The sequence below is a fragment of the Notolepis coatsorum genome (genome assembly GCF_963971535.1).
Source record: "Notolepis coatsorum genome assembly, chromosome: 17".
Lineage (NCBI taxonomy): Eukaryota > Metazoa > Chordata > Actinopteri > Aulopiformes > Paralepididae > Notolepis > Notolepis coatsorum.
The window spans coordinates 85317157-85329485 of NC_140181.1; the positions used below are offsets into that span (position 1 = coordinate 85317157).

Here is a 12329-nt window from a genome sequence, read left to right on the forward strand (position 1 = left end):
GATAACGTTAACGTTAGCATTAGGCTAACGCCAAGCTGTAATGTTACGCGTCTATCTGCTAACGTTAGCATTAGGTAATAACCGGTTTAAAATGGATGGTGATTACCTCACGTTGTGTCTATTCTGCTAGCATTAACGTTACTAGTACAAACAGTCACCCGAACAACTGCCTCTTTGAACTGCTGCGGTCAGGCAAGCGATACCGGAGTCTCAAGGCGAGCACAGAAAGACTCAGAAGAAGCTTCTATCCCCAGGCCATCAGGCTGCTAAACGAACAATGAACACTACACAACAACAACCACCAAACGCACATAGCACACACATCCACACGCACACACTCACTTTAAACAAACACACTGTAGCACCCACTCCACACACTTTATAGCACACACCCACTTTAAACAAACACACTGTAGCACCCACTCCCCACACTTTATATTTATTGATGAAGGATTGCACTACAACTCGTACACCTTACTGTAAATTGTACCTAAATTGTACCTCATCCCATTTCTGCTTTGCACTATATAGTACTGTACATTAGTACACTGCATAGTATTGTATATTATATGGTAACTCAGAACATTGTACATATGTCTATACCGAACACTGTGACCTCATTTTCTTCTTCTAAATTACATGCTATACTATGTTATTTGATACTATCTTGTCTAGCACAGTCTCTGGAGCGTAACAGTAAGAAGCATTTTGTATGAAAGTATTCTGTACTTCTGTATGACAACTATTAAAGAAACTAGAAACTTGAGTCAGACAGTCCTAACAGTGTTTATTAGTAAAAGTCAGATAGTCCTAACAGTGTTTATTATTAAGAGTCCTAACAGTGTTTATTATTATTAATTAACGTCATAAACGAACTACCAGATTTATTTTGCACCAGGGAACTTGAAGGTTCCTGCCGCGCTCGCGGCAAAAGGGGGCGGGCTAGCGGCGTGGGGTCGTGGCCAATCAGAGAAAAGCTGAACACAAGTTGGTTGCCTTTAATATTCACGCTGCCTGTCGATTACAAAGTCCTGTGTTTGTTATGATGCTCTATGATCACCCTGGGTGGTAACTCATTATGATGCTCTATGATCACCCTGGGTGGTAACTCATTATGATGCTATGATCACCCTGGGTGGTAACTCATTATGATGCTCTATGATCACCCTGGGAGGTAACTCATTATGATGTACAAATTGTATACAAATTGTGTACAAATTGTACCTAAATTGTACCTCATCCCATTTCTGCTTTGCACTATATAGTACTGTACATTAGTACACTGCATAGTATTGTATATTATATGGTAACTCAGAACATTGTACATATGTCTATACCGAACACTGTGACCTCATTTTCTTCTTCTAAATTACATGCTATACTATGTTATTTGATACTATCTTGTCTAGCACAGTCTCTGGAGCGTAACAGTAAGAAGCATTTTGTATGAAAGTATTCTGTACTTCTGTATGACAACTATTAAAGAAACTTGAAACAATCAAACCAAAACATTGACATCTAACTTATCTTTAGATATTTACTCAACCTCTAATGTCTAACTATGAATGAACACAACACTCTAACTTAACATCTTTAGCTAATAAAGTACTCAACCTCTACTGTCTTTAACTATGAACAAACACAACACTCTAACTTACCATCTTTAGATAATAAAGTACTCAACCTCTACTGTCTTTAACTATGAACAAACACAACACTCTAACTTACCATCTTTAGATAATAAAGTACTCAACCTCTACTATCTTTAACTATGAACAAACACAACACTCTATGTTCTGGGCTTATGGTTTGTCCAGCAAGGCAATCACTGGACTGAACCTCTGCTGCAGCTTATGGCTGCTTGTATCGGGTCTATGGCAGGGTCGTAGCACATGTTAAGAGGGGGAGACGTGACAATCTGAGATCGTCTCAAGTTAAAGTCTTCTCGTGGTATGCTTTCACAGGGAGATCCTGATATAGAACTGAGTGTGCTTAGGGCTCAGACCCATGCTCTTACAGTAGGACTGAGCGTACTTGGGGCTCAGACCCATGCTCTTACAGTAGGACGGAGTGTACTTGGGGCTCAGAGTGACCCATGCTCTTACAGTAGAACTGAGTGTACTTAGGGCTCAGAGTGACCCATGCTCTTACAGTAGAACTGAGTGTACTTAGGGCTCAGAGTGACCCATGCTCTTACAGTAGGACTGAGTGTACTTAGGGCTCAGAGTGACCCATGCTCTTACAGTAGGACTGAGTGTACTTAGGGCTCAGAGTGACCCATGCTCTTACAGTAGGACTGAGTGTACTTGGGGCTCAGACCCATGCTCTTACAGTAGGACGGAGTGTACTTGGGGCTCAGACCCATGCTCTTACAGTAGGACTGAGTGTACTTAGGGCTCAGAGTGACCCATGCTCTTACAGTAGGACTGAGTGTACTTGTCTACACTCTACTCGGTTGAGTACTTTATTATCTAAAGATGGTAAGTTAGAGTGTTGTGTTTGTTCATAGTTAAAGACAGTAGAGGTTGAGTACTTTATTATCTAAAGATGGTAAGTTAGAGTGTTGTGTTTGTTCATAGTTAAAGACAGTAGAGGTTGAGTACTTTATTATCTAAAGATGGTAAGTTAGTGTTGTGTTTGTTCATAGTTAAAGACAGTAAAGGTTGAGTACTTTATTAGCTAAAGATGTTAAGTTAGAGTGTTGTGTTCATTCATAGTTAGACATTAGAGGTTGAGTAAATATCTAAAGATAAGTTAGATGTCAATATTTTGGTTTGATTGTTTGTACTAGTAACGTTAATGCTAGCAGAATAGACACAACGTGAGGTAATCACCATCCATTTTAAACCGGTTATTACCTAATGCTAACGTTAGCAGATAGACGCGAGGCTGGTAACATTACAGCTTGGCGTTAGCCTAATGCTAATGTTAACGTTATCGTTAATGTTGTTATTGATTGATTGATGAGTCGGCATTTAATACAGAGGTGCTGGCGGCATTTAATACAGAGGTGCTGTCGGCATTTAATACAGAGGTGCTTCACAGCGCTCACAGCGCGGCGTTTTCCAATATTATAAATACGGAAACAGTTGTTCTGCGAGGAAGTCAGGAAGTCAGCGAAAGAGCTGTAGAGCGTTGCATAACGTGCGTCGATAAGGGGGCATGTAATAGGGCGTGGTCACGTGGGGTCAGTGGCCAATCAGAGGAACCCGGAAACTGAATTCCGTTGCGGAAAAGATACACGCATCCTGCCTGGTAAAATCACCTCCTGGCTTGGGAATAGCACAGCACACGACCGCAGCAGACTGCAGAGAGTGGCTCGATCAGCCGAATGCACAATTGGAGGTGGGATTCCCACTCTCCAGGACATGTACATCAGTGTTGCAGGGCCATGGCTAAGAGAGTCTCGTGGTCAGTACAGAGAGACTCAAAATTAGCTTCTATCGCCAGGCCATCAGGCTGCTCAATGTGGACTCTATGTAACACTAACCCATCTATCCTACATTCATTGCACACACCTCCAGATGTACACACTTACTTTAAACATTCACCTTTAACCTTCACTTTAGTCACTTTAAACACTTTTTAACACTACACCATATTTATCTATTTATTACTAAAAGATTTACACTACCATCTCTACCTAATTTTGTACTTTGGTTTTGTATATTGTATATTTTGTATAGTGTTTGGTCTTTATTCGGTTTACTTAATTTTTTACTGTATGAAGCACAATCTTAGGGGGCTCATACATAACCAAGCATTTCACTGTAATGCACATGTACCTTATATGTGACAAATAAAACAAAATTTGAAAACTTGAAACTTGAAATGTAATTAATTATTCATAAATTGGTCAAATACAGGCCTGCGTGGAGCTTCCTCACTGTTTCTAAAAAGTCAGTCGAGGTTCAGACATTAGAGGAAGCAAATTTGGATACTGGTGATTCTCACAGTCATTAACCTCAGTGAAGCACATGCAGGTGCAGAGTGATCCTTTGTCACTCTTTCCGCATGGTTTCGCCCAACATGAGTTTGGATGGTAAATTGGGGGGGATGGTGGGCTTAGTCACAGGTGCGGGAACATAAGGGCATCTGAATAAAGCTGAGGTGTAGTAAATTCCCCCAATACAGCCACAGCTTAGGTTACCGCATCAAAGAGGGATATAATAATATAATATCATATGGGGTCAAATGGATATCTGAATATTAGGATTAGCGGTTAGTGGTCGCTCCCCGTGGTATCTGCACTGTTTCCACCGATCCTCTCAATAATAGACAAACCCTGAATGGGAAAGATACATTCAAATCCGTCCCGGTGGCCTCTAGCCATTCACAACGGGGCAAGGTATTTGTACGATAAGAACCTAGTCAAATACACCAATCTGCCCCTGAACACACGTAGCCTATCGCATAGGAAGCGCACATGCGTACACCAATGCACGCGCATACACACACACACACACACACACACACACACACACACACACACACACACACACACACACACACACACACACACACACACACACACACACACACACACACACACACACACACACACACACACACACACACACACACACACACACACACACACACACACACACACACACACACACACACACACACACACACACACACACACACGCACACACACACACAGGCCAGTAGTTCTCAACTGCATAAATACCAAATGTGGCATTGTCAGAAGCTAATGTACCGTATTAAACAGCAATATATTACAAAGGTCCCCCCCTTAACGTTGCTATTACAGAACAAAGTACTCTAAAATCTGAATTGGTCGTGGCAGTATTGCACAGTTACATATTGTCTGTGACTAGGGTTGCCAACTGTCCCATATTAGTCGGGACATCCCATATATTGGGATGAATTGGTTTTTCCCATAAGGGATCTCTGTTGTTGCCAAATTATCTGTGATAAGGAGAGGAGAGGAGAGGAGAGGAGAGGAGAGGAGAGGAGAGGAGAGGAGAGGAGAGGAGAGGAGAGGAGAGGAGAGGAGAGGAGAGGAGAGGAGAGGAGAGGAGAGGAGAGGATTGATTGATTGATTGATTGATTGAAAACTTTATTAACAGATTGCAGAATGTGTACAGTACAGTACAGCTCAATACATACAATTGTTAAGGGGATGCAGACCAGAGAAAGACTTTCGTCTTGTTTACATCAGGGTCCCCCATTTTCAATTCATCGAGGAGAGGAGAGGAGAAGAGAGGAGAGGAGAGGAGAGGGATGTCACTGGTCAGAACCATGGACAGCTGTTGCTACTGCTGAATGCATAATAAAGCAGTGGTTCTCAAACTACGGGTCGCGACCCAAAGTGGGGTCGCATGTAGGTGACAATAAAAAAAGGATTACCTCAACAACACTGTAGTTATCTAAACCAAAGACACCAGCCATTCTCTTTCAGTTCAGTGTTCAGTTCAGTGTCCCTCCCTGCTGTTCAGCTCATTCTGTTCCGCCCACTACCACTGCTGTGATTCTTTTCCCGGTTGCTGAACTAAGACGCTAGCTACTGTCGATGTCGATAGCACAACTACTCTGACATTGGTATCCCTTTTCATTATAGTTTGCTTTCCTGCCAAAGGGTAACAGTGGCTCAGGAGGTCGAGCAGTCGTCTGGTAATCAGAAGGTTCCCGGTTCGATTCCTGCTCTTCCCGGCAGCGCATCGAAGTGTCCTTGAGCAAGACACTACCCCTAACTCAGACCTGGGCATTGTATGGCCCGCGGGCCGGCCCGCGGGATGATTCTGACCGGCCCGCGAAAGATTACATGATAATAAAATAAAATAAAAATAAAAATATAAATTTTTTAATAATTTAATTAAATTAAATATTAATTATATATATATATATATAATTTTTTTTTATGTCAACGTTCACACGCACAATATACGCTTACCTAGGATTTGACTTGATTCAACAACAAAGCAGTCGGGGCAATGGCAAGCCGAAAACTGTCGAAAGTGTGGTTTTTTTCCACAACTGAGGTAGGTAGATTACATTTTTTTTATTTGCAATAAATTTCAAGGCAACTAGGCAGCAACAATCTCAAACACATGAAAACCCTGAAAGAAGTCAAACCATCAGCTGATCACCGGCACAGGTACTCATCCATGGAGCACTGCATGATGAATTTTCAAGGCGTTTTCAAGATTTCAAAAAGGTTGAGGATGAAATGCAGCTGGTTTCCTCTCCCTTTACCTGCAGTGTTGATAGTGCACCCACTGATGTTCAGCTTGAACTCATTGACCTGCAGTCTGATTCACTACTGAAAGAGCACTTTAAGTCAGCATCACTGCTAGAGTTCTACTCTGCTCTCAAGGAGGAGAACTTTCCAAACATGAGGAGACATGCTCAGAAGATGTTGGTTCTCTTTGGATCCACCTATATGTGAACAGACATTCTCAGTCATGACATTTACAAAGTCCAGGTACAGATCCTCTCTCACTGATGAACATCTGGCAGCTGTGCTTCGCATCTCCACCTCAGACATGCAACCTGACTTTGATGGACTTGTTAAAGCTCAACAGAGACTGGATTTATCACACTGAATGAAAAAAAATTGCTGAAGAACACTAAAATGTGGAAATACAACAAGTGAAATGGGACACTTGATATTTTTTTTTCTTTTTTTTGCACAGTTCTGAAAACATTAAATGTTTAATATAGGCATGTAAAGTAAAAAAGGCTACAAAACTGGGACACTTTTCTTTACACAGTTCAGTGACATGTCTTGTTTATTTTGGCTATAAGATGATGTGATGTCTTTAGAAAGCTAAGAAAATCCTTGTTTCAATAGAATATGAAACTCAAAATAATAACTTTATTTGTATAGCACTTTTTCATACATGCCATTTGTTATTAATATTTCACATTTTGTTCATCATTTTTTTGAATAAATGATATTTTTGAAAGCTAACCTCACCTTTTAATTGCCAAATAATAACATACACTCTTACCAGGGGTCAAAACAATGCCATTTACTGCTTTTTATATAGAAATAAAATGTATATTATGCATAATTGAGTTTGGAATTTTGGCCCGGCCCTCCAACATATTTTCAGTTGCTCATTCGGCCCCCCGGGAAAAATAATTGCCCACCCCTGCCCTAACTGCTCCCAATGAGCAGGTTGGCACCTTGCATGGTTGCCTCCGCTGTCGGTGTGTGAATGGGTGAATGTGAGGAGCGAATTGTAAAGCGCTTTGGATAAAAGCTGTTATATAAATGCAGTCAATTTACCATTATTCTTTTACCATTCACCGGCATTTTTGGTTTTCATTGATCACTATGTACGTACATCCAATACATGAAAACTATGCAGTAGGACAATCTGAGTCAGGTAATCATGAGTATAATTCGAATAGTATATTCTGTCTGTTGGTTTTATTCTTTTTACTTTGTAACATTGTCCTCTCAGCTACAGAGCGTTCACTAGAGACTGGGCTTGAAATGTAGATGCATTTAGTTCCCGGTGCATTTAGTACACAGTCTTGTACCCATGACCTTTTTCTTGCTTTTCCCCTCAAATTTCAAAACACAGATCTCGTTTAATGATGCTAAACTCTGCTCCTGTTAAATGTCAAGACCAATTGAATAAGTGGAACCATATAAACCCAGTAACCATGAGAAACTCCCATGGTAAAGACCATAGAAATACATTTGTATGGAACCAGGCAGGTCTTAGAACTAGTGACTCCCAGGGACATGGGAAGTGGATGTTTCATGCAAGCGTGGCAAGCTGGCAGTGTCCTTGTTCTCCTAGAAACATGAGGCTAACCTTTGTACTGTCTACTAACCATCATACTGTCTACTAACCTTCATACTGTCTTACTAACCTTCATATTGTCTACTAACCTTCATATTGTCTACTAACCTTCATATTGTCTACTAACCTTCATATTGTCTACTAACCTTCATATTGTCTACTAACCTTCATACTGTCTACTAACCTTCATATTGTCTACTAACCTTCATACTTTCTACTAACCTTCATACTGTCTACTAACCTTCATACTGTCTACTAACCTTCATATTGTCTACTAACCTTCATATTGTCTACTAACCTTCATACTGTCTACTAACCTTCATATTGTCTACTAACCTTCATATTGTCTACTAACCTTCATACTATCTATTAACCTTCATATTGTCTACTAACCTTCATACTGTCTACTAACCGTCATATTGTCTACTAACCTTACTGTCTACTAACCTTCATACTGTCTACTAACCTTCATATTGTCTACTAACCTTCATACTGTCTACTAACCTTCATACTGTCTACTAACCTTCATACTGTCTACTAACCTTCATATTGTCTACTAACCTTCATACTGTCTACTAACCTTCATATTGTCTTACTAACCTTCATACTGTCTACTAACCTTCATACTGTCTACTAACCTTCATACTGTCTACTAACCTTCATACTGTCTAACCTTCATACTGTCTACTAACCTTCATACTGTCTACTAACCTTCATACTGTCTACTAACCTTCATACTGTCTACTAACCTTCATACTGTCTACTAACTTTCATACTGTCTACTAACCTTCATACTGTCTACTAACCTTCATACTGTCTTACTAACCTTCATACTGTCTACTAACCTTCATACTGTCTACTAACCTTCATACTGTCTTTTACTATCATGCACTTTGCCACTAAGTAATCTTCATTACCTAGAGGCAAGGGGAACAGAAAGTTCTCTTCGGCGTTGGATGTAGCCGTGAACGGTCGCAGCTACAACGGGAGGTGCTTTGGAATAGCCCCGTTAAAGAAGTGAAGCCAGAGAGCCCCGCCGGAGCGGGCGACGGGTGATGAGACATACTTGCTAGTGACGGGTTATCCTAGAAGTATCCGTGATAGTGTGTGAGTAAGAGAAACTGAACCCAAGGACTAACGTCTAAGCTAACGAGACTAACGTCTAACATTATCGGGTTATAGTAGTTACTGTGTGCGGTATATTAGCATGCCGCTAACGGCTCTGTCTGACTTGAGTAGACTACCGGGCGCGAGGCGCTGAAGAGACCGGTGGTGTAGCCAGAAAGCTTAGCTGTGTTTAAGGTAGCACCAAGTATTAGCTCGCGCGACGGAAGCAACAGCAGCGGTGGACGGTTCCCAGACGGTACAGAGGACGCCTCTTCCCACCAGCAGAGGACGCCATACAGCACGCTCTGCCCGCTAACCACTGCCTGCTGTTCGCCCAACCTGCTGGCCGTGCTCGCGGATTGCCGACGCCATCTTGTCATCCGGACTAGCGGTGACAAGAGTGGGTCCGCCCTCTTGGCTAAGTACTAACAGTACCACGTGTGTATCAACAGCAACGTCCATTGAAGTGAACGCTAATCACCAGTGTCTAAGGCAGGGATCGGCAATAGGCGGCCCGCGGGACGACATTGGCCCGCCAGCAATAATTTCTGGCCCGTCAGATTATTTTGAGAATATGATATTTATTTTACGCGCAGGAAATATTTACTCGGGACGCCAGGGTGTCTTTTATTGTGAAGCTGTATCTATCTACCGGCAGTCATCAAAAGCATGTCTGTCACTATAGCCAATTGAAATGCTAGAAATGGTCACGTGGACTGGGAGAACCAATGGAATAGTCCCACCGGGTCGCATGTATATCTTCCTAACGCACTTTCACTTCCGCGTTCGAGATGGAGCGAGTAACAAAATGTGTTAAAAAAACAAAACAAACATATTTTGCAACGCTTCTTTTAATAAACAGGAGCCATACTTAAAATACGGGTTTATCGCAACAGGTCGGTGATTCTTGCGTGCCGAGCCGACGTCCTCTCTGCATAATATGTGGCGACAACAACAACAGCAGCGAGGCAATGATGACAACTGTGTTCAAATTGGCATATAAAGTAGCTGCATTCAATGGCAATCTGGAATTGGAGGGCGGCGAGTGGATATGTGACATGTTTCAAACATTAGCAGGGATTTTGGAGGACTTAACAACAAACAAGGTATGGTGAGTCGTGTTTTCATGCATTCTGTCTTCTGATCTGTTCATCACGCGCCGCGGTGATCTGCAACAGCTGAATGAATGAATGAATGAAAACTTTATTTAACAGATTGCAGAATGGGTACAATACAGTACGGCGCAATACACACAATTGTTAAGGGGATGCAGACCAGAGAAAAACGTTTGTCTTTTTTCACTATATTAAATTAGCCATTGTTTTTGATCCTGGCCCCGCCAAGCCATTTCTGGCCCGTGGCCAAACCTAATTGCCGACCCCTGGTCTAAGGGGTACCCCAAACAATTTAAGCTGGCTTAGGTTAGGTTTTCTTTGATAACGTGGGCCCACATTTATTGGTTATTTTTGTTATTGATTTATTGACTGTTTGATTCTGAGACTCCCAAAGTGTTTACGTTCTATGCCTGGGTTCCCCCAGTACAAGCGGGGTGATTTAATGTATTGAGCACTCGGTGCCTATGGTGGGAAGAGCTTCCCCTACATTAGTTACAAGAGCACCCGGTGCCCTATGAGTAAACATTAACGTTGTAATGTATAATCTGCCCAGGCTTCACTAAACATAGAGTTAATTGGGATCATTGTGTGTGTCTCTTTCTTTGAGTTCCATTTGCTATTTTATTCTCTGGGTAAATATTGTGACGGCATAATTATTTAACCCTTACACCCCATTTACAGAATAGCATTTGAAGGGTCTATACAGGTGGTTAAGGAAGGGTACTGCTTAAAGGGAAGCCCAATAACACTATTGAACTGACAGTCACTGGGTGTGGGAGGGCTGTCGGGAGGTACTGAGGGAGTGAGGGTGTGTGGGGAGCTACTGCTGACCGCCTTGGAAGGCGAGGGAGACCAGAGTACCAGTCCCCAGGTTAGTAATTCCTGGGCCCCATCCACTCCAGCTGCAAGCCCTCCAGTACGACGTTCCAGGCCAAAGACGGGGGTACTTATAGGTCCAATACTATAGTATCCTACTACCCAGTGTCTGTGTACTACTACTCCCACAAGCAGGGATAATCCACCCTTCTACATATACTAATATGTCTCTACTACTATGCACTCAAGACTGCAGCACCCAAGTTTCAACACTGTTTGATAAACATTGTTACTCAGCTGAAAGAGTTGTACCCTTCCTGCTGACCTGTTGTACAGAACTTGTAAGTCGCTTTGGATAAAAGCGTTCAGCTAAATGACAAAATGTAAATATAAATGAGGTGAGTGGAACTAATGATGAGGGATCGCAGACAGCATCCCACCTGGACACCGTAGTGAGTAAGAGTTAACTCTATAAGGAGGAAAGATAAACACATTACTGGCTCGCTAGCCGCCGAGAGTAACACATAATGAACTCCTAATCACTACCGAGGGCGTAATTCATCTATGAAATCAGTAGCAAATTGAGATGAGGAAAATCAGTTTGTGATCCATCGCGCGTGCTAGCTTAGCGGGAGCAGTATTGAACGGCTCCGCTCCCTCAAAAGGTTAGGAGTAACACTTTCCTGTCTGCATCGATATTCCGTCAACAGAAGACCCCCCCCCCCCCCCCCCAGTTCCATCATGTCTGCCAGGCGGCCTGGGGAAACATATGCTAGCTCTACGGAGTTGAGTCAGATAAACGCATCTGTATTCTGTACAACGCTGCTCAGATAAGCAATGACTCGCACAGAGGGTCGCGGTGTCACATCCTCAATCAACTTCAGTGGCTGTCGAAGTCAAGTGCATTCAACAGAATGCAGTTGTCAAGGAATGGGAAGTCGAGTCAGGCTCCCATTTACCACCCCCTGCCGCCCCCCCACCCCCCCCCCCACTCCCCCCCCCCACGCGGTCCCCCCCTTCCTCCTCCCCCGGCTCCACATCCTCCTCTTCCTCCACCTCCTCAACCCCCTTGTTTTCCTCTCCAGAATGATCCATAATACTCTACATTGGGCCTGAGGCGAGAGAGCTAAGATAATGCGCCCGCTACACATGCAGCTCCTCGGGCGTCGCGCAGCGCCTCCTCTGCCGGCCCCGCCTCCCTCTTTCAAAAGCCTATTTATGTCTCCTGTGGTCCTTGTGTGTGGGTTTGTATGCATAGCTAAGCCACATGAATTAAATCAAAAGAAAATGAGGTCTAAACTTACACAACAAATGTGTGTGATCGAGCTTCATGTATTTACCCATTTCTATGTCCGTGTTTATGTTTGCATAATGACGTGTTTGCTCAAGTATGGCACGTGCGTGTGTGTGTGTGTGTGAGTGTTTGGACAAGATAAAAACAGAGGCTAGAAGAAATGAAAGTAATCAGCATGGGGGGGAGAGGAGAGAGAGAGAGAGAGAGAGA

At 42.7% G+C, this 12329-nt stretch overlaps 1 pseudogene across 1 annotated transcript in view; it reads right to left on the bottom strand.

Moving 5' to 3' along the window:
• LOC311244121 (metabotropic glutamate receptor 7-like) overlaps window positions 1–12329 on the bottom strand; it is a 121811-nt pseudogene that overhangs the window by 44421 nt on the left and 65061 nt on the right. The window lies entirely within an intron of this gene.